This window comes from Vipera ursinii (genome assembly GCF_947247035.1).
Source record: "Vipera ursinii genome assembly, chromosome: 3".
NCBI classification, from domain to species: domain Eukaryota; kingdom Metazoa; phylum Chordata; class Lepidosauria; order Squamata; family Viperidae; genus Vipera; species Vipera ursinii.
This window is the reverse complement of record NC_139516.1, coordinates 126,012,656-126,037,485: the sequence shown is the minus strand read 5'-3', so window position 1 is coordinate 126,037,485 and position 24,830 is coordinate 126,012,656.

The window sequence follows — 24,830 nt, the reverse complement described above, 5'->3', positions numbered from 1 at the left end:
CTCGTTCGCTGGCCATCTACCACAATAACATCTAGCAGGCCTGAAAACCCCTTGAAATTCACCACAAGTGTGGCCTCACCCTTGAATGCCACTCTGGAATTCTGGAAGTCGGTAAGTAGAATATTAGATGGTCGTAGCTTGACCCATCTGTTACTATGGCTGCAAACGTGCTGAAAGGTTCCAATGGAGATGATGGACACAGTGGAGCCTGTGTCCAGTTCCATTTTACATGGAATGCCTTGAAGTTCGACCTGCAGTCACAACTTCTGTTTAAGAGGTCGATGGGCACCTGTGTGAAAAATGCTCCGGTGGCTGGAGCAGAACCCTACTTGGTGTTGCCCCACGGCCCCAGTACTTCTTCTGAAAATCTTGTCCAGCTGGCGGTCCCTCTGGTGACCTCGACAGATGGCGATCATGTGGCCTGGTTTTCCACATGCCTGGCACGTGGCTGTCCTGAAACGACAATCCGTATGTTGATGGTGGCCTCTGCAGCCTAAACATCTCAGGATCAGAACTGCCTTGTCAGCCACCCTCGTTCCTCTTTTGTGGTGCTGCTGAATTTTGTTGACTTCATAGTTGGATTCGGTGTCTTTCACTTGTTCGGTGTCCTCATGGTGGATAGTTTCTGTAGATGGCGTGCTTTTGGGGAGGTGGTGGCTTCATCCACCATAACTTCCTTTAAGGCTTCTTGAAGTGAGAGAGTCTCCTTCGCAAAGAGTTTTTGTTGGAGCTTTCTGTTCCTGAGTCCACAGACTAAGCAGTCTCTTAGTCACTCCTCTAGGTCGGAGAAACTGCAGAGTCGTGAAGCTTGACAAAGTGCTGTGATGAATTCTGTCGATGACTCACAGGTTGTTGTTCGCATTGTTCGAAGGCATGCCTCCACGCTATCACTGAAAGCTTTGGTTCAAAATGGTCGCACAGCTTCTTCTTTAGGTCTGCATATGTGAAGGTTTCCAATGCCGCCAGGGTGACCAAGTTCTCTGCAATATCGAAGGTGGCTGGGCCGCACACATAGAGGAGGGTTGTGGCCTTCAGCCCATCTTCGCTGACTTGATTTGCACATAGGTATTTCTCTACATGGGAAATGTAGGACGACCATCTCTCTGGGCACATCATGTTGAATTCTTCAAGCTTTCTGACCTTCGCCACAGTGAGAAGTTTTCATGGCTATTGTCTCACATTGCCTCGTGGTGCTGGCTTCTGTGTAGGCCCTGGGACTGATCCTCAGGACGCAGTGGTCTCCAGCATGGCTTGCTAGGCAGACTGAGGGTGGGGGAACGCTGTTCCCTACCAGGCTCTGTGCTGGTTTCACCCCTTAGTGACTTCAGGCTCTTACGAAGAAGCAGCACATCCCACCTTCATCGCCAGTGTTGTGTAGCTGGTTCTTTGCAGGCATTGCACGAGATGGAAGGTTCAAAACAGCAACATGCTTTATTGAAGGTCAGAACACACAGAAGCAACAAGGGAGCTGCTGTGCAGCTATTTATATGGTTGGCCGATAGACAGCGATCAATAGGTTTGAAGCATAGGTTTCCCGCCCAAAGACCTACTTAGCCAGCTGGAGACAATCAGTCTGGGCCGGCTAGCAACCATTACAAAATACATGTGAACTAGCACTTAGCAATTGAATGCAAACACTTACAACATATACAAAAGGCCAATACATTACATTTCCTTTTCTCTCAATGGGCTGGTTTTATTTATTTTATTTATTTATTTAGTTAGTTACATTTATATACCGCCCTATTCCCTGAGGACTCAGGGCGGTTTACAGGGAATTAAAAAATCCACCATACAAAAGTTAAAAAACCAAATTAAAAAATATTAAATTGACCCTGTATACTTAAAACCCCAGTTAAAAATTTCTCCTCAGCCTGGGCCTGAGAGCTCAAAGAGCTGTTTCATAAATAAAGACTTGGATTGGATTTATGTCATTTCAAATAATATGTCTCTGTATATTATATGCATACAACAATCCTGTAAGCAGATAACTTTTTCAGAAATGCAGCTTTTATAGAATCTTTCCACAGACAACATTGTTATAAGTTTTAGTTGCTTTCAGATAAAGAAGTTTTTCAGCTGGGCTAGGAAAGAAAAATTCCATACTTTTCTTTTGCCAACAGGATTTTTTCTCACTTTTTAAAAATGTACCTGTCATACTGATAGAGATTGACCTTTGGCAAATGCTGGGGCATTCATAGAATGGAAATAAAATAGGAACAGTTTTGTAAGAAAGACATCTGGCAATTCTCTCTATTTCCAAACTTCCTACCATCATTTTTTAAAGGACTAGTTGCCTGCTATGCGGGCCTAAAGCTATATGAAAATTGGTGAAATATTCAGCCATCAAATATATACAAATGTCAATTTAGGGCAGAGACAGACAACCAACTTTAGGCAAAAAAAACAACGCTCCTGGACAGTACCTAGTTTATCATTTTTCTCATCACTTAATTTGGAAGAGGTAATTGGCAGAACTCTTGTCAATTTTACTTGGTAAAAATGCTGAAAAAGTCTGACAGGACCTTTTCCAGCTAACAAATGCTGTTAAAAGGCACAAGCTTTTGTGAGTTGCCACTCACTTCATTAGAAGTGAACTAAAAAGGCAAAAATCGTTATCCTTTCACTGTTTCATCAGTGAAAAGGTAAATAAAAACAAATAAAAAGCTCCGGCTTTTCTCCATTCTACTGAAAGACTTTAAAAACTGTAAAAAAAATATGACAAAGACAAGAACAATCAGTGACCAGGGTCTTCCTGCAACAGTGGGTAGTAACTAACTGGAGTGTGCCTACAATGAAGCAATGAGCTATGAGCAATCCAAGCAGTATTACTTGAGCTAGCTGCAGAAGACAAAAAGTATTACTTCTTATGTATAGAGGAAAAAGAGAGGAGGACGTGGGCTTTGTGATGAGTTGGGGGCTGGCGTAGAATGATGCTGGTGCTTTCCTGCCCTTGAGATGTGGTCAGTGGCCCATATTCATGCTGGGGCAAGCTGGTCCTGCAGATCTGCTTTTGGTTGCTACTTTGGTTTGCTTTTATTCAGGGAACATGAACTGTCTTGGCTTCAGGAAACGTGTCTCAGGCATGTGTTGGAGAAAATCGCATCCTAAAAAATAAGGCGTGAGAGCCAAATCTGTGATAACTTCTACCTGACCTCCTCTGTGTAGTAATCTATTGTTAGGAAGTAGGAAGTTTAGGGAGGTCAGATGTCTGAGGAGTGGGTGGAAACAAAGTATTCTAACTGTCACTCTACCCCCCCCACCTTCCTATTTTTCAGATATGTCGTTTAATATTATTTTTTTAGATCACCTCTGATTGTAAAAGCCCGTATGATTGTTGAATATCTTGAGTTTAAATCAAATAAAAATACTCTTGAAACAGAAAGCTTTTTTTTAAAAAAAGTAGAGATGGAGGAATATTTAATGTGCCATTTGTCATTCTTTTTCAGACCCTGCTTTCTTGCCTCCTTTACCAAACCTCTGCCAGGATTTTGAAAGACTATAACCAAGGCTTGAAATCTAGCTGAAAACCCCTTACTAGCTGCCGTCCTTCTCAAAATGAATTGTAGGACAAGCATTGATCTTCTTGCACTTTATTCATTACACCCCAAAGGGTTAACAAAATGTTCTTGACATGTACTAAGCTGAATAACATTGCTATGGGATGTAGAATACTGTTGCCTGATGGAGCAGATACAATTCATTTTATGAGCCCCAAGGAAATTTTAGACAAAGAGAGGACTTGTTTCAAAAGAGCCAAAGAACAGGAACATATGCTACCTCCTGTACATGTGGAGCACTGGGAACAGTAGGGGCAGGCCTTCTAACTAAGCAAGCTGGGAAACTGTTTTGTGGATCAAAATCTCTGCTCTGCTCTGATTCCTTCCATATTTGATCAATATTAATATTTATATTTGAGAGTCACAGATATTTCAGTGCTTGGTATCTGGCAACTGACATGCACTGGCAAAAGAATTTGGCCATATTTTTTATTTGATTGCCAACTTATAGTAGAACGTACTGTACAATATTTTTGATAGTCAGTATGTGTCATAATCTAATCCTGTTTTAAGTATGTTGATGTGGGATGATGTTTAGCCTTTATTTGTATCTGATTAATATCAAAACTGAGGCTCTTTGGCAAACAACATACAAAGATTTTATAGAATCGGAGACGTATTTATAATGGGATCTTTGCCCAAACCAAAACAATCAAGAGGTTCAAGTCCTTAGTTTTAGGATAAAATGTGCATCAAAAATTGTAATTATAATTTTAAATTCATCTTTTTGTACCCAATATAGTACATTAAAAGGTAAAGGTTCCCCTGCACATGCGTGCTAGTCGTTTCCAACTCTAGGGGCTGGTGCTCATCTCTGTTTCAAAGCCGAAGAGTCAGTGTTTGTCCGAGGATGTCTCTGTGGTCATATGGCCGGCATGACTAGACGCCAAAGGCGCACAGAACGCTGTTACCTTCCCACCGTAGTGGTCCCTATTTTTCTACTTGCATTGTTACGTCCTTTCGAACTGCTAGGTTGGCAGAAGCTGGGACGAGTAACAGGCGCTCACTCTGCTATGCGGCACTTGGGATTCGATCCGCCAAACTGCCGATCTTCTGATCGACAAGCTCAGTGTCCAAACCCACTGAGCCACCGCGTCCCTATAGTACATTACCAAACATTAAAATATTCATTTCTAATTCAGACCAGATCAATGAGTGTTCTGAACACATTAATGTCAACATCATAAAATTAAAATTAGTTTAGAAGTGAATTGCATTGATCTAACTTGTATCTGTGTCAATCCCAGTATTTTCAAGCAATAAATGATGATACAGAAGTAGCTGACACATTCGATACTAACTTAAAAAGCTATCTGTGAAAGGAAATATTGACAGCTCCCCTTTTGCTTTGCTGGTTTCTCCTAACAACGTCAGCAAATGTTAATAATCAAAGCAATTCAGTTGCTACTGATAGTGAGAGAGTTAAACTACAGTAGGTGGGCTGAAATTGCATGGTGGAAAATAAATGGCCAGTCATAGGTGTATATGTGTGTTTATGATCAGTATAACAACAGTAGGGGATATATACTTAACACATATATCTCCCTTGCTTCCTAGCTAATAAAGAGAGAAAGAGCCTGTGGCCTAGGGGTTAAAACAACTGCCTAATATATAATTAGTCCAGGTTTGAATCTCAGATAAAGGGTATGACTGACTGATGAGAACAAAATAAGTTCGAAATGGCCATATCAGCCTCCCAAATTCTTTATTAGCAATTTGAATAAATTTACACAAATAATGAACTGTCGTAATGAACTGTGACTATAGCCTGCGGATAGCTTTGGGCTAGGCTGAAACAGGAAAGAAGATTTAACTAGCAAGGTATTCAAAAAAGACTTGACAAATACTTCACACACACACACACACACACACACACACACACACACACACACACACACACACATTTGTCTGTGTGTGTGCCATGAAAGGATTCTGTTTTAAAACTATCTTTTTCTATGTTAGGTTTATTTTATTTATATTGCTTTGTAAAGCTTGCCAAGGTTTTCAGTTTTTAGAGATGTTTTACTAACAGTTTTCAGAACTCATAATATGAATCACACCAGCTTATTCTGATTAATTAGTTTATCATGTTTGCATCTCCTTCATTCCTCATGGTTGCTAGTGCAACAGTATGTCTGTTGCTATTCTTTATTAGAATAACTATTTTATTATAGTTTAATTATATTAATATAATATAAATATGTGTAATCTACAGTTAGATTCATGGTCTAAGACTGGTAGAAATGTAATAATTCAAGTGCTAATTAAGGATATAAATTTTTTAAGATAGCATCTAAAAATATAGACAGTTCCAAGCAGAGTGGTCTTTGGTAAAATTAGGGTGTTCAGGTCTGATAAATTCAATATTATCATTATACAAAAATGAATTATTCTTTATTTATTAATGGTCTTTATTAGGTTAAATAATAGTTTGAACAAATAAAGGTATGTATATGTGCATTTTTAAAGCACTGAAACCAGTCATTTAACCCTTATATCTCAATACTTCTTATTGTTACTGTGGCAGATTATACCCTGCTTACCGACTCTAGATAACAATATTTTTTTTAAAATTCATCCGGTTATGTCCACCTCTTTATACTTAAGAGTATACTTTATACTCTTTTCACTTATGAGTCTAGAAAATTTAGATTATTGACTTAATTGGACATTTTATTTTGCCTCTTTTGGCATCTACCTTTGCTTTGTTTTGCTGGTATCCTGAGCTGTAAATATATAAAAGTATTTACAAACCCATAAAAAAGCCATTTGCATTATGGAGATAACATCCTTTGATATAAATATATCTTATCTATCATGCTCTACTTCTCTTATATAATGCTGGGATTTCAGAAGAATTCTAGTGCTCTGAAGAATATAGCAAGTTATTTCAAATCATTACATGATATGAAGCTTCAGCTTGGCCTTCTTCATCTCCACAACTTTCCTTCCTTTGGCCTCAGGTTTCTTTCTCTTCTCAGACGCCCCCCCCCCAGCCAGACCTTCTTTTATTCCTTTGAATTTTTCCTCTTTTCTCACCATCTTGCCTTTGGCCTCCCACCTTCTCTTGATATGCTTACCATATATTTCCCATTTTTGTGCTCCGGTCTGGGTGTTACAAATAGTCCTGGTGAACAAATTCAAAAAGCTAAAATCATATTTTCCCTTTGCTTGGGATGATCTTTAATCATTTTAATCAAGCTGCAGAGGCAAAGAGAGAATAAGGTTTCAGCGTGTTACAATCCTGAACTCAGGCCTGCTGTTTATGATTTTTGCCCTGGTTTATCTGCTTGGAAATATGGGAAGTCTATCTCCTGGTCTACTCTTGATACTTGCAGCTTCACCTGTCCTGTTCCTTTCCAGAACCAGTACAGAAATTACCCCAAATCACCATCAGCATCGCCGTATTCTGATGCTAAACTTTGCTGTTGCCTAATTTCTGTAACAATCGATCATGTGGATTAGGCATTTATTTTCCAGACTTAGCTAGAATTAACGTTGCAGTTCCACCCACTGTTTAATAATGTGGATATTATCAAACAAACTTATATACTGTAAACCTTTTGTAAGGTTTTCTCATAAGTAAGCTTGATTCATCCAAAGTTTCTTGCCAACATGAATTAAGTTATTCTGTGTTTCAGGTTCACTTATTTTATTTCTTACTATTTAGTATGACTGGGAAATTTATAATAAATTACAGCATAGTTGTCATGTATGCACAGTATGCTTTCAATTAAGGTAGAAAAGAATTGGGAACATGAATAAACACTGAATCCAAATATAGCGTTTGTAATTTAGGCTGGGAATGCAGCTTAGTTTCATGAATTCTGATGATGTTTCACTGTAACATCCATAAAAAGTTTAGAAGTATTTTCCACTGAAGAATAGTCTTTGCATGCCCAGGTGACATACCTCACTAGCACCTGGGTGGTGCCTGGGGCACTTGATAATTATAGGCCTTTGTTCTTGTTTCTTGACAGTCTTTAATCGTGAATTTTAACTGCAATGAGTTTTCTATTACCAATTACCACCCCTGACATGTTTTTTTCTATCTAAGACAAGACAATTGATCTGTGAGTTTTTTTTGTTGCTGTGTAAGCTTTCTTTCAAACTTAATTATCAGACTTTAATACAATGAGACATGAGCATACTCTATTCTGATTTGTCTACCCATGAAGATCATGGGATGCAGGAAATTTATGACAAATTTACAACCAATATTTTTTTAAAGCAGGTAAGAGAAATTCAGAACACTAACATCTGATAAAATAGGAAACCAGCATAAGATCATGCCAAGAAAAGTCAAACTATAAGACTATAGTTATGTTAAGCTATACATTTGAAAAATAATAAATAAATAAATAAATAAATAAATAAATAAATAAATAAATAAATAAATAATAAAAATCTCTTTGTCTTCAAGAACTAAGAGGAGTGTTGATGTTCTCCTTAAGGAAGGGAATCCCATGATGAGAGGTTCCAACAAAACAAGCCTGCCTTTGGTTACTGTCCATTTAATTTTCTGTAATGGCAGGCAACAAATCACAGCCCATTAAGATCTTATGGTCTTGAGTCAGAGGAACAGCCCAAAGTTGGGGTGATGGAAAAAAAGTTGCCATCTTGGGACAGAATTTGATCATATGACATTAGCTTTGCTGAAAGCAATGGGATGGGATTTAGTCACAGCAACTAAGTTAGCAGACATTGATTTCAATGAGGCTGGTCTCTTGTAACAAAATGAACCAATGTGTTCATTCATTCTGCCACTATTTTTAAATAAAGTTCCAAATAGCTCAGGGATTCCACAAGAGTAGCTGTGGAAACTTCAAGGAAAAAATGCTTCTGTATTTTCTGAAATATAGCTTTCAGTTTACTAAAGATGCAATCAATGTGAATTACCGTATGTACATCTGCATACAAGGATCCAAGGATGTAGAGTATGGTATGCACATGTATAAAATGACAGTCAACTGTACAAACATGATCTATGCAAAAGCTGATGTGTCCCAGAAATCCATGAATGGAGTACTTTCAAAAACTGGGGACAGCTGGAAGCTCAACAGGTCTTCCACAGCCCTAAATGATCTAGAATCTTTTAGGATCAGAACTTCATCCTCAGTATAGTGTAGTGGGTCCGACGCAAGGAAGAGACGCCAGCCAGTGTGTGAGTTCAGCTCTTTATTGGAAGGGGGGTAGTGAACTGGGGAATGAGGGTTACCTGGCCTCCTTAAATACCCGGCCAGGTAAGCGGACAGCCAATGGGGTTGGCCCTAGGTTTCCCGCCGAAACTGGGTTCCCGCCGAAAACCGTTCAGGCCAACGTCCCCTGGTGGCTGTTGCTATGCAGGTGCCTGCATACATAACACTCAGCATAACAATAAATCTCTCACTAAGAACACAAACATATATACCTAAATTTAACACTGGAAGAATTGAAGGACAAGACTTATTTTTTTTAAAAAAAGTTACAGATTCAGACGAAGCTATTATCACAACAAAGAAGGACTACTGTAGGATTTAGAAGTCTAGATACTGTATGTATTAAATGTGATTTGTAAGGTTCAAATGCTGCATCTTTTCTCCCTCTTCAGTGTTTATTCATGTTTCTTCTTTGTAGAAATATACAGTACTTGAAAAACCTTTGGAAAGTGAGCTTGTCTATATTCAGAGTCTTTATTTCAAGTCTTGCTAGCTTCAGCTCTCACAGGTGAAGCAATATGGGCTATTCCTCAGGTGAATTGCTGTGGAAAAGATTCCTGGAGAGGCAGACGGTTTATTGCCACAGGGATCAGACTGTAAATCAAGTAACAGGTAATGATAAGAACTAGATGCAATGATTTATGCATAAATATAAATATACTTTACAGTTATCAAATGACTGAACAAGAATTTTTATAATTGATTGCTAGCTGGCTTGTGACCTTAGCACACTGTAAAGCAAGCAGAAAAGGTTTCACAGAGAAACACAATGCAGATCTCCTGGCTGTACATATTTTAGAAAGAATCACATATGCATGGTCACACTGAAAATGGGCCTTTGTGGGAGGCGGTGAGGCATGTAACAGCCATGGGCTAGTGATGCATGAAGGTTGGGCTTTCAGTATATCACACAGGATTCTTGGAATGTGTCCAATTCACGGCTTCAAATGCTTAGCAGCTGGGATAAGAGTGTAATAACTGCAGAAGAATACTTTTTTCCATGGCAGGAAATAGAATTAGAGGCATCACAACAAAAAGGCCACTTAACTGTGTCAGGCCATATTTGGTCAATATAACTTACAATTAAGAGTTCACTTAGTCTAGTCCTGGAAGAAGTAACATCCTTAAAATATTGAGTTGAAACTTCCACAGAGTATGTGAAAACAGGAGGAATAAGAGATATTATTATGTGTTCTCTTATATCTTTGGTATTTGGGATATCTTGGAATGACCTGAATTTCCAGGTTGGACATGTCATCCAGAAGCTGCACCCATCCCATTGCCGGCAATGGCAAAACTGTCCCGATACATTGCGCAATGTCAAGTGACATTGTGAGTTTGACATGTCTGATCTAGCCTAACACTTTCATGGGGAACCTGATTCAATGAAAGTCTCTCACCTTTTTAACTTTTGAAAATTAACTGCTTTTCACATAATTATAAAATTGGGGTTTTTAAATAATGGTTAGAATAAGATTCAGGAGGCCACTGGAGGCCAGATAATATGGGTTTACATACTACACTTTGTTTGTAAAAGGACTTCACTGAATCAGAATATATTGAACTAAATTCCATGCATAAACATTTGGTCAAATGTGTGCCAAAGTACTTGATACTGTAGACTACATTCAATTGTCACATTCTTCTAACATTCACCATATGTTGCTTTTATTGTAAAATATAGTTGTCCAAAGACTCTGGGCATTTGTATCCATATTAATATATTTTTGAATTGGCACTAGTTTTGAGGTCTGTTGGTTTATTGGCTTTCTTGGCTATTGTTGGTCTTGCCTTTTTTTCATTCTTCTCTGATTTAGCCCCCTCATAAAAGAAAACCAAGAAAATGGATAGATCTAATTTAACATTGGCTTTTATTCAAATTGCATTCTTAAAGGGATGCGAAATCCAAGCAAAATGTCCTATATTGCTACACTGAACAATAGAATTACATTTTAGTCATTTACAGTGTTTAGAAAATCCCTTCCTCATTTCTGGCCATTGACTTCGTAGATATAACATCTCATCCCATCCTACACTTCAGGTTTACAGTATTTGGAAAGAAGTCAAGTCTTTCAGTGAGCAATAATCATGACCTGAATTAACCTCATTGGCTATGAAAGTGCAACTGTGCAAAACTGTGCTAGTCAATAAACAAATAAAGATTTTAATTTAATAATAATTTAATAATTTAATTTGTATACCGCCCTTCTCCCGAAGGACTCAGGGCGGTGAACAGGGCAATATATAATAAAAATAGAATACAAAAATTAAAAAGCAATTAAACCATTATGCCCATAATAATTAATACATATTAAAATTAAAACTATTTATAAAAACCCAACCCCATCCCGTCAGACCAGGCCAGCTTGTTCGAAAAAGAAGGTTTTGAGATCGCGCCGGAAGGAGCGAAGGTCGGGGGCCATCCGGAGCTCAACCGGTAAGTGGTTCCAGAGGTCTGGCACGCCCACAGAGAACGCTCTCCCCCTGGGGGCCACCAATCGGCATTCTTTGATCGGCGGCACCCTGAGGAGGCCCTCTCTGTGGGAGCGCACTGGACGGAGGGAAGTTGACGCCGGCCGCAGGTGTTGCCGTAGGTAATCCGGACCCATGCCATGAAGGGCTTTGTAAGTCATCACTAACACCTTGAACCTCACCCGGAGAGCAACCAGTAGCCAATGCAGCTCGCGGAGCAAAGGTGTAACATGGGAGTATCGGGAAACCCCCAAGACAACTCGCGCGGCTGCATTCTGCACCAGTTGGAGTCTCTGGGTGGACCTCAAGGGCAGCCCCATGTAGAGAGCATTACAGTAGTCTAGACGAGAAGTCACGAGCGCATGAGTGACTGTACGCAAGGCATCCCGGTCTAGATTACTTGAAAGAAGCCAACCTCATGCAATGTTTCTTTTAAATTTCTTTGAATAGTAGTTTACATAATAAAGAATGAACTAACCAAAGCGTATACAGTGTTATGAGGAATAATACAAAAACCAATATGGATAAATAAAAAGGGGAAAGCACCAGTCGTAGATAAGACTGAAAATTATTCATAATTTCCAGATATCATAAGAATGGAAAGTTACACTGTTGCTATTAAATAGTTAATATAATATACCCAAATGTAATAAAGCAATTGAAAAAGCTTTTTTAATTAAAAAAAATCAATTGTTAAATTTTCAAGAAATTTCTAACATTGTGCAACATTGCAACATTTTGCAGCAAAAAATACATAGAAAATCGGCGCCTTATTTTTAAGAGAAGCATTGATCATGTGCATAGATGCAAGAGGTCTAGTTCTGGAAAACATCTGATGCTACCATATACATTTTGCTAAAATGTCTACTTCCCGGCCTATTCTTTAAAGAGCAAGATTGGTGAATGTTGTCCTGCTGGCTGGTGATGATTTGTGAGAAGGAAATGGAGCCATGGGAATCAATTGCCTTGAGACATAATAAGACTTATCAGAGAAGACCATGAAAACTATGCTGGTGTACATTTCTGCTGTCTCAAAATCAGCATTGTAATGAGGCTGTGAGGGATGGCCACAGTGTCCTAAGAAAGAGCTGTAAATAGGCTTTTTATTTACTTCCAAAACGTGTGCCTTGTTTCATATAAAATATCTGGATTGTGGTACCTGACAGTAAAAAAATCCTTTATTATGTTTAGGAAAATTTCATGTTTAGGCAAATGGATGGATCACACACACACACACACACACACACACACACACACACACACACACACACACACACACATTTGATAGCCGAGGTGTTTTCCATCAGGACTGCAGTCCAATGTGACCTGCTGAGGTGACGAGGCGGCATGATTTGCCTTGACAACTCTCTGAGCATTTCCGCTTAGTCTCCTCAGAGGCTCGTCTAGCACTTGCAAAAGCTGGAGGAGGTTTCCACTCAGAGGATTCTTCTGTGCAATAGAGCCTCTTCTGGTTACTGATCAAGTTAACGGAGACAAGTGGAGCAGACAAAGCAAAGCAGAATGACCACTTCCCCTCACTTTATTGTCAGGTGGCTGCGTTGCTTTGTAGAGCAGCTTCAAGGACGTCTTGGGCTGAAACTTTCAAAGCAGGGGTCATCAAACCTGGCCCTTTTATGACTTGTGGACTTCAGCTCCCAGAATTCCACAACCAGCATCGCTGGCTGAGGAATTCTGGGAGTTGAAGTCCACAAGTCATAAAAGGGCCAAGTTTGAAGACCCCTGTTTCAAAGCAAAAGTTTTTAGAGAACACATGAATAGAATGCCTTCCAAGTATTTATCCTTTCAAAGTCATTTATTTATTGCCTTGATGAATATTCTGCTTTTCTATTCATAGAGCACTTGATGGGATAATACCACTTTTTTCATAAAAGGAAAAGAGGAGAGGTGAATGGGAGAATATAAAGGGGTTAGTTTGAATGGGGATTAACATCACAAAGTACTAACTACAACCTGAATATGTTAGGCATAATTGTAAAGTGCTGGCCATTTGTAAACATTTCTATTTTTGGCCATTTGCATTTGAATCTTGGATGATTTCAAAAATGAAACAAGATCAGGATTGGTTGTTGCTTGTATGAGGGATGAACCCCATACTAGATTGGGAAGCTCTCTCTGTCTCTCTGTCTGTCTGTCTCTCTGTCTCTGTCTCTGTGTGTCTCTGTGTGTGCATGTGTGTGTGCACTGGAAAATGACAATGGCAAACCACTTACATACTGCTATCAAGAAAAGTGCATGGAGGCTCTCATCACAAGGTAAGCTTTGTTTCATTGTGTTTTTACCCTTGGTTTTTTAAAATTTTATTGCAGTTATTGTGTCTTTTTTTAATTTCACTGCAGTTATAATGTTGTGCTAGGTGTGCACTGTCATTGCAAGTCAAGCATCACATGCAAATCATTAAATAGGGGCAAATGTCAGTGTTCAAACATCAATGGAGAATTACACAGACAGGATGAAGAAGTCCCTAGGAATCAAAATGCAATTCAAGGGAGATTTTACCTTAGTGGCTGCCACAGGTTCTTTTGTAAACTCTGTCCAAATAAATTGACCCAGACTCAAGAATGACCCAATAGCATTGGACCCTGGACAGGTAGTTTTTTTATATCAGGAGTCCTCAAACTTGGCCACTTTAAGACTTGTGGACTTCAACTCCTAGAATTCCCCAGCCAGACACACTGGCTGGAGAATTCTGGGAGTTGAAGTCCACAAGTCTTAAAGTGGCCAAGTTTGAGGACCCCTGCTTTATATCATTGGGGAGATGTTTTATTTTGTAAAGACAAACGTATGAAAGAAATATTTGAGTGTTCCCTATGCTCTATCCCACTGAAATCTCTATACTTTCACTATGATAAATACTACACTATTACCAGTGGTGGGATTCAGCCAGTTCGCACCGGTTCGGCAGACTGGTAGCTGATTTTTTGTTGCCCAGGCCCAGAATGGACTTCCAGAAGCAGCATCCACACAGAGAACCGGTCGTTCACATATTTGAATCCCACCACTGACTATTACTACTTACTTTACTGCAATTATCTCTATATTTATGCTCTACACTATTACTAGCATGCATCAACATTTCTTTCTTAACCCTTTCTTCAGCCCCTTCTCCCTCTGTGACTTCTTTTCCTGATAATGTTCAGTAAGTTGAGCTTTTGCATGAAGCTGCAACAGCGCCAATAGTGACTGACGACTGATTTTCGCACTCGTGACCACTGCAGCATCCCCATAGTCCCATGATCAAAATTCAGAGGCTTGGCAACGAGCATGTATTCTTAACCAGTTGCGGTTTCCCGGGGTCAGGTGATCAGCTTTTGCAACCTTCTGACGCACAAAGGCAACGGGGAAGCCGGATCCATGTTACTTAATAACTGCAGTGATTCACTTAACAGCCGGGGCAAGAAAGCTTGAAAACTCACTTAACAATTATCTTTCTTAGCAATGGAAATTTTGGGCTCTGTTGTGATTTTAAGTCGAGGACTACGTGTAATTAGGGCTATGTGACATTTACAGACAGGTTTTGTATTACCCAATAGGGTCTCCCTAAAAAAGGTAGCAAAGACAATGAATGGTTACTTAAATCTTCAATAATTTAAGTCAGTAACCAAGCATCCAAACTTTAGCCCTGACCTGTTTCGATTTGACTTGACCAACTTCCTCCTGCATGACCTTGTAAAGTTTCTTTCACCTGTAAGGAATGTCATCTCCAAATTGAATCCAGAGATGGAATATTATGGGAGGTGTTTATTGTATTAGAGCACTGGCACCAAACATTCAAGGCCAGTCTGACCATTACGACAAATGCCCTAATATCATAAGTGTTCCTTCAACTGGAACTGAGTTAGACAGATGCACTGTTTGGGTGGAAGGAAAGAATGTAAATAAAAGGCAAAATCTTGTTTTCAGTGAAATTTATCACAAGGCCGGGTGGGGAAGAGGGAAGGTTCATACTGTCAGCAATATATGTTCAAAAATGCAATTTTTGGATTAATAACAAAAATACATTTCTAGCTCAGTGGTTCCTCTAGGATGTGTGCTTTTGACCCATATGGTATATTATGCCCCATGGCTCTTAGCTGAACGATGACTTCACAATCCCATTTTTTTTTGTAAATTGTGATGTCTATTAAAACTAGCTGAAGGTTGTACTGAGACCCCAGTGATATGAACCAGGTAGACTGTCCATTGATTAAATATTAAAGCATCAAACTTTAATATTTAAGAGTGGAGGGAGTGTATTGTCTCAAAGAAAGGCTGTACATTTTAAGATGGCTTTTTCTCTCTCCCAGCAATGCCAACAATTTATCCCTTTCACTATAATTAAACAGATAAAAAAGAAGCACCCAGGCTCTATCTACTGTGAAAGATTCAGGTGTTTCAGCGATTATATATATCATTGCTCCCAGGCACTTATTAATTTGCTTAAAAGTCCATGCATCATTTCACAGATTGTTTTAGCACTTGTAATCTTATCAGCTTATGTCTGAATAAGGCAGACTTGTAAAAAAAATGAGCAAGAGATTAAGTCCTCTGGATTGATATATGTTATTAATATGACTTGTCTTCCATTTAAATGAGTTGCTATAAAAATGGAGTAACTGAGTGTGGAAAGAGCAGATGACTGCCAATGGAAAATGCAGTGAAATAAGTACAAGGGGGTTAGCAAGCGACTGAATTCTCAGCCAAACGGCAAGTTTTAGACTTGTGCTTTCTATTTCAGAAGTCACAATCAAATGGAGAAAGAGGAAACTGCCTCTAGAAAAGCCGATCGTGCTAAATTAAAATACCCGATAGGAAAAACAGGGAAAAGCAATCAATTGGCACCCCGGCAATGTTCCCAGTACGGATGGGAAATTCCAGCAAATGTATGGCCTCCCGTAACTGATAAATCAGGAAGGCTGTGTAGCAACGTAAGCAGTGATGCTTCTTCTGTGGGGCGAAATAAATGGATTGGAATCTGTGCACCTTTTCCTCCCTCTATCTTTGGTCATTTGGAAATGCAGTGGAGCTGAGTAGAGAGCAAAAGCAACATGTATCTGATTAATAGTCTTTTAGTGGGAAAAAATGTCATTCTTTTATTTATTCATTCATTCATTCATTCATTCATTCATTCATTCATTCATTCATTTATTTATTTATTAAAAAAATACGGGATTGTTCTGCATTGTCAAGCATGCTCTACTTGAAGGTTTGACCAGTTCAGATCTGATTTACAGATTTTTTTAAAATTCCATTTATATCCCGCCCTTCTCCGAAGACACAGGGCGGCTTACAAGCTTAGCAGTAGCCTTCATTCTATGTATATGCCTGCTTATTAGGGCTTTCACACCCCCCCCAAGCGGCATTATTACAAAGTCAGCTTAATTGTCCCCAACAATCTGGGTCCTCATTTTACCTACCTCGGAAGGATGGACGGCTGAGTCAACCTTGAGCCTGGTGGGACGCGAACCTGCACTAATTGCAGGCAGCTGGTGTTACTTAAGGAGGCAGCAGCCCATTGCTCCACCAAGGCTCTTCCAGATTTAGTCAAATTTAGTCTGAAGATAAAAGAACGGGCAAGTTTGGTGATTGATATAAAAGAAAGCTTATTGCACTTGAAAATGCTGATAAACAGCCTACGATGGATGTGAAAATATTTTGAAAGTAGGTAGCCCTTTAGGATGAACTTCCTTCCTTAGCAATCTTTATTGGAGAATATATATTTTCTAAAAATTCCTTAAAATGCTGTCTAAAATTTATAGAAGTGGTTTACCACTGCAGTCGGAGTATAAGCTTGAAACTGAAGTTGCTCATTATGCAAGGCTTCCATTTCTGTTCATCTTAAAAATCTAGCCCCATTGTTATCAAGTTCCTGAGATACCATGTATTAGACCTTGAGCCTGGTGGGATGTGAACCTGCACTAATTGCAGGGAGCTGGTGTTACTTAAGGAGGCATTAGCCCGCTGCTCCACCAAGGCTCTTGGTGGAGATTAAGAAGATTAAGAACTGTCATAAAGAGGGTTGAATTTGCCTTGTTTGGGACACGTGTCACCAGATCTTGATTGCTATTGAAAAGACTGATAGATTCTTAAGACTTATTTAGTATTTTTGACATTTGATATCTACATATGAATTAGCAAATACAATTTTCATGCAAATCTCTCTCTTTATCTGTGATATCTCAATGGCCACTTCACAATAATTATTCTAGCTTGCAGCCCAAGTTCTGAATCCATCTCATCTAGCTTGAATGATTTCCAAGCAGAAAATTCAAATTTCACCCCCACAACTTATCCATTTAAAAAAAAATGATCTCAAGTAACAGGTCTAGGGAAAGTTTGATCTTTAGATGGACTGGACCCATGCACTGTACAGATGAAGAAGTGCCTGAATTTTAACTTACTTTTACTTTTATCTTGGAATGATGTGTTCAACAGGCAATGCCAGCTGAATGAAAATTTTCAGAATTACAATACATTTAGGAAGGGAAGGACTTTATGAACAGTAGAGAGAAGCAAATAAATATCAGTACCTTGTTAATTTCTTAGTTTCTTTTCTTATTTTTCACCAGCATTCTAACATTGCAATCTTATGCAATGTTTCATCAGAAATATATTGTATATTTCTATGGCTAACTTCAGGGACATAAAATGTACAATTAATATTGCAGAGCGTTTGCAACTCTGTTATGATATATCTGTCTGTTTTATCCCATTATTCCTCTTTTTTTTGTTGACATCACCCTGTCAACAAAAGTGCTATGGTCTTCCCAGTTGCAATGTATGGCAGTGAAAGTTGGAACATAAGAAAGTCTGAGCGCCAAAGAATTGAGGCCTTTGAACTATAGTGCTGGAGAAGTGTTCTGTTCCCTCCCCCCCCCGGGATACAAACAGAGAAGCAGGCACGACTAGCAAGGGTTAATTCCTTAGGCTTTAGTAATTGCCTTCTGATAAGGCCTTGGCAGCAAAATACAAACAGTCAGCCAAAATAGGCTCGTTACCTCAAGCGTCCGCTGGAATGAGATAACTTCCAAACAATTACTCAAAATTAATTCAAGCAAACAAGCAAACAGTCCAGAAACAAAAGTACAGAAGCGTTGTCAAGAATTCAGGCCAGGGTTTCAAACAGGTAGTAAATCCGACAGAATTCCGAAGATGTAACCAGAAGTTGATTAAATTATTGTTCGTCACAAAGTCCTGAGAGCAACCACACACCCCCTTTGTACCTTGTGGGGTGTGGCTCAGTGACTCAGCTAATCCCTGACCCTCCTACTCTTCCTACGCTGCTGTAAATGCTTGGCTCTGCACTGTTCTCGGGGATGTAGCCATGATTCATTTCCGCTACTCTCCATCTGCTGCAGCTGCTCTGGCTCACTCCCAGCCTGGCTAATCACAGGCTGCTCCTGTCGGCCTTCAGATGGAGATGGAGGCCTTGTCAGAGGGGAGGGTCCCAGAGAGGGAGGCCTTGCCAGTTCCTCCCCATCATCCTCAGAGTCCTCTTCCTCGGGTAGGACAGGCTCGGGGGTCAGGGCCACAACAAGAAGACTCCTGCGAGTCCCTTGGACTGCAAGGTGTTCAAACCGGTCAGTCCTAGAGGAGATCAACCCTGACTGCTCTTTAGAAGGCCAGATCCTGAAGCTAAAACTCAAATACTTTGGCCACCTAATGAGAAGGAAGGACTCACTGGAGAAGAGCCTAATGCTGGGAAAGATTGAGGGCAAGAGAAGAAGGGGATGACAGGGAATGAGGTGGCTAGATGGAGTCACTGAAGCAGTAGGAGTGAGCTTAAATGGACTCCAGAAGATGGTAGAGGACAGGAAGGCCTGGAGGAACGTTGTCCATGGGGTCGTGATCGGTCGGACACGACTTCGCAACTAACAACAACAATTTAATAACTCCACAGAGAAAAACATATCCTTGATGAATTTAATATCTTATTTATTGCTCTACTTTTCTGTCACCTTCAACTGGAACTGGCCCTTCAGGAAGATGGAGAACCACTGATAGATGCTGCTCCCCTTCCAATCACTTGGAGATGATGCCAATGATATCTGGGTTTATGATATGGAAAGCTGCTTGAAATATCACAGAGAGTCAACCGGATTGCACTCCTCTGAACTTGGTCACTGCATAGGTCATCCACAAGGGCAACCAGTGCAGTTTCCCTGTTGTACCCTGACCTGAAACCAGGCTCCATTATAACTCACTTATTTTAGGGCTTTCTGCAACTGGAGAGCCACCCAATGCTTACAAAGGCAGGTTAGATTTTTTTTGCCTCTTATGCTTGCATGAAACCTGGTGTCATCAGGTTTACTGCTGTGAAGTAACTAAGGTAAGCTATACATTTTCAATTCCTGCCTAGGCACATCTCATCACAGCTCAGGCTTGACCTGAAATGCCAGTGCAGATTGTGGCTCGAGTGAGTTTACTTCTAAATCCATAATAGCTTACGAGTCTCAACAAAGTCTTTAGAGTTTATGTTGTGAGTTATTAAGAGCTTAATTTCCAATTTGCTTCTTTTTGAAACACAAGTGGAAATTGGAATGTGCTTAATGCTGTCATTGAAAATTAAACATTTTCTTTCTTTAAAAATGGAACGTGTCTGTTTTTTATGACAGTAATTTATATAGAAAAAGAGCTGCTACAAGGTATAGTAAATTGGTCTATTTTCTTTTGTGGCTTGCAGAAATCATGGATTCCTTGTTTGCTCTGCAAATAGTTTGAAATTCAGCTTCCCAAAATTCTAGATAGCATAGAGAGATTATTGTAGTGAAACCAATCATGGTCATCTTCAGTCCCATCAAATGGAATGTAGAAAGTACAGTAAGAATGTGGATTTACTTTCTAACCACCTTCAACAAATTCCTCCTGGGCAAATGTGGAGTCTTACAATCAGTGTTATTCAGATTTCTTATGCCAAAGCCAAGATAGCCTGGGAAACTATAGGTGAGAAACATTAGGAATGGTTTGGACTGATGAACTGGGTATGGGGAGATCCTGTACTATGGTTAAAAACAAATGAACAAAGAAAATAGTTGCCCTACTGAGTTCAATGGGACTGAAGAATATTTTTTCAGTCTGGTTCCCTCCCACTGTTTTTCCTCATGTGCAAATTTATTGAATTGATTATTTGATGAATTAATGGCTAAAGTACAGCCTTAATTAAATTGGGGCTGCCAAAGGCCTGTATGCATTGGAAGATCAGAATCAAAGCAATTAATTTCCCTTTATCTATTCAGAGTATGGCCACCTGCATGAGATTTCTAAACATGAAAGTCCTCCATAGTTAACTGTCTCTGCTGCTCCTTAGTGTCAAATTTTGGTGCCCATCAGGATGGGCCCCATTATCCAAAGGCACTCTCTTTAATGCAGCACTGTCTTTCTGCAAATGTTTTGAAGGGATTACTGGTAAAGCAGATATTATTTGGCATTATAGTAGGCATTACATCTGGTGTTTCTTTTGCCAAAGGATATTCACAGGGCATGGCCAAGGACATCAAGATGGCTCCTGCAACAGTGTAATCAAAGCTCTACAATGTACATAAAAACAATGTACATAAAAACATTGGCTGCATTGTCAAGGTCTTTTTGTCTTGACATTTTGTCTGTACTATGATGACAGCCTTGCTTTTGTCAACTCACATATTGAGCTGTAACACTGAGCTATAACAATGTGGATGGCAGTTACAGCTCTAGCAGGGATGTACCCCAGCATTTTATGAGATTACTAAGAAAACCTGGATTCATTTCTTGATTAAAAACCAGGAGCAGAGGAGGAACAACAACCGAAGGACCTGGACACTTGAAGGACCTCACCTCTGCAGAGACTTCTATCTGCCTTATTTGATTCAGCAAGAAGGACACACTTTGGGACGAGTCAATTAAAGTTTGGTATCTGGCAGGACTCTGGATGTATGCTTTTTCCATTGTAGCACCTCCCTGCTAGAATCACTTCCCACCTGAAATCAAATTGGTTCCAAGTGAGTTGATCTTCCTGAAAGCCCTAAACTATAAAAATGTTTAAATATGGTTTAATGGCAAATATAGTTTACCACATTAAAAATCTACAATGTAAATATAAGGTTGAAAGCTATGCAAACCAAAAGCTTATACGATTAGAGGTAAATGAATTTGCTTGAGGAAAATGGGAGGCCCTCTCTCCTTCCTTCCTTCTTCCTCTGTGTATCTTTCTGTTTCACTTGGTTAACACAAACATTCCTACACATGCAAAGTTTTATGCACATTTTGGGATAGACATTTTGACATTTGCAAAATGAAGAAACTAAGTGAAATGGAACTTGACAGACTCACCCATGCTTAGCTGGCATATCGAATTGTGCCCACAAGGTAATTGAGAACTAGTGCATATGAAAGCGCCCCAATTCAGTGCCTCCTCAGTGACTAGCATTGGAATCACAAGAAAGGTCTGAAAAGTTCTCTGCCTACCTCGAATGGGAATGACTTTGCAATTCAACTGACTTTTTAAATTCTCTTCTTGTCAATCAGTCTCTCAGCAACTCAAAATAGTGTTGAGGGCTCCTACCACACCCCTGCATATGCCCCCCACCCAAAATGCCTCTTCTTCAAGAGAATAAAAGGGTCTCATGATATTAAAGTACTGAGAATTACATGCAAAATTACCTTAGCCTATCTCAATTGCACGAGAATTTCCGGCTGGCAGAATCTAGAATGTTGAAATTGCAAGCAAAGGAGTTTTTCTTTTAGTAAATTCTTCAACAGTTCAATGTTGCAGAATAAAATGATGGCCAGTGGGTTTTACGTAGTAGCATCTCTGATCCTTAGTCAAATAGGAACATAAGTCCTTGCAATGTCAAACTGTAGTACTTGCGTTGGGGAAAAGGGAATTTGGCAAACCTTCAGGAGTTGAAGAGGGTATGAGCTGAGAAAAGAGATGAAAGCTGTTAATAGGGATCCTGGGAGTTGGGGGTCCAGCCATCTGGGAGATGCCAAGGCTGAGCAATGCTGGTTTAGCTAATGTTCCTTGCAGGAAGGAATTTGGGCTTGATCTAAGGTCCAGCCAGCCAGCCTGACTTGGCCCCTTCCAGACATTTTATTTTTAAAATTATATTTATTAGTTAGGGTTGAGTATTTGTCTTTTTATATTATTTAGTTCATGTTGTGTATCAGTTTTGTAAAAAAAAATTCTTTTTAATATTGTAAACTGCTCAGAGGTACCCTGAGGTAAGATGGACAGTCAATAAATGTAACAAACAAACAATAAATAAATAAGTAAAATGAAAGGGTTGAGAAGATGTATATGGCAAAAGATGTAAAACAGAGAGGAGCCAGTTTATAAAATCTATTTTGAAGTCCATAAAACTTTTCCTTCTCCAACTGTGCCACTGATTTTACATGCAGTTGCAGGTGTTACAGAATCACATTGATTGAAGCATCTCAATTTTCCAGCCAAATTGCACTTCCCAGTTCTAGGTTTATTTAACTGATGAACTATTATTTTTTCACACGTGAGGAGAGATCTATGACTGAAGGTTGAATGGCCTCTCATTTTTGATCATCAATAGCATTCTTAGCAATCAGAAGCCATAAATGGAAACTTGGAGCCTGTTTTTTTTAGTTTAGAATATTATGAAATTAATTAAGCAATTAATTATGTCATTTTTATTGAAAGCATAACATTTTGAACTGGCGTTTGTATGGGTCAATTGTATGGGAGAAGGGTTGGAAACTGTATTCATTTCAATGATTTTATGCAGAACTACTCAAGTCAAAGAATGAAAATAGATTTTCTTGATAGTGCTAATTAGTTCATCAGTTGAGTGTCTCTTGTGGAAAAAGTCCTTGCCCATTTTGTGTGTGTGTGTGATACAGCATGTTAATCCAGATACGTGCCTTTAAAAATGTCTGGAAATGAACACATCTATTTTTTTTGTTCATTTGCTGCTGCATGTTACAAGCTTATACACGCAGGTCTTCCAGCAGCTGTGTTCACTGCAGTTTTTTTTCCTTTCCCCCAACATAATCATGACATATATTTTTTAATAATTTGATTGCATAGCTGGAAATCAGGAAATAGGGACTGAACTCTTGCTGAATATTCTATTCCCCTCCCATTGTGTGTGTGTGTTTGTGTGTGTGTGTGTGTGTGAGTGAGTGTGAGTGTATATGGAGGAGAGATTACCTCATGTCTTTTTAAAAAATATACATACAGAAAGATCAAAGGGATCATGGCACATTTAAGTTCATTCCAGCTGGCCTGGGGCCAACTAGTCTTCATTTTCCAAGAAGGCTTTCTCTTTCATTCAGTTGAGAAAATCTTTCTCCCAATTTGCAACTAGGGTAACCATTTTCAAATCATTAAAAAAATGAAATGAAAAGAAAAAAAGACTATCTCTTCGAAAAATGGTGCATCGTATTTGTATAACAGTTGTGTATGCTATTTTCTCAAGCTTATAATTTGTGTAGAGGTCAGTTTTGAAATAATCCCTTCAGTTTAAGCAAATTGTTATGACTTTCACCAAGACGTCTATTTTCTTGCTTTTGTTCTCTAGTTACTAACTGTTTATTAGGTTTACCATATCTGGTTTACACAATCTGGACAATCGCTAGATGGAAGCAGAGTGTACCACCTCATTGTTGTCTGGTGGTCATCTGGATTCTTGCAGACCAGACACAATAAGTCTTTGGAAAATTTGAAGCTTGAAATTGGACATAAGTGACAAAAATCCATGTGGAAAATGGAAGAATTTCTTGAATATGCGTTGGTATTTAAATTTCAGAATAAACTTAACCTTAAGTTTGGGTAGAATTAATATCTGCAAGTGTGTGCAAAAGGCCTTTCTGCTTGTGATAATACTTTTCTGGGCTGAAATAAGACAACACATTTCAGTACTATGAAAGGCACAATATTATTACTTATAACCTTTAGATGATTTCTAGCAAACGTTCGTATATTTTGTTTAGACTTCCATGATTAATCAGAGCATTTTGTTAACTCTTTATTTTCTGGTCCCTGGAAACCCTACATGATTTTCACTAGTGGAGATCCACATGATTTCAAGCCTGTTTTATGAGATGAGAGTCACAGGGCCAGCTTCCCCCCCCCGTCTTTTTTTGAAAAGACAGGAGGGAAAAAGAGAACGGAGAGTTTTCTGATGCTAAATTCTGTACCTAAGGTGAGCTCCTCAGTTCTTTTACTCTACTAAACATCACTTTTCTGAAAAGCAAGCAGCAGCAAGAGGCATCATCCACCATGCTTAGATACAGCTCTTGGTGCAAGCTTCCTTCCTTTCGACTATTTATTGTCATCATGTGAGGCCACCAAAACTCCTCCTCCTCCTCTTCTGAATGAACTTCATAACCTGTTGAATTCCTCCGTCCTCGACTTTATAATTCATAAATTAAAGTCAGGATTGCTTTCTTTCTCCTCCCTCGCAATCTTCTTTCCTTTGAAACGGGTAAGGCCTGGGCTATTTTTTTTTAAGGGATTCATCTGAACTACAAAATATAAATCTTTCTATGAGGATATGAAAAGACAGAATGTTTGTAATGGCTATTCTTTCTTTTGTCTGCTTTCGTCCCCCTTCCCTTTCTCGGCCTTCCCTCCTGCAAAACAGTAAGAATGACC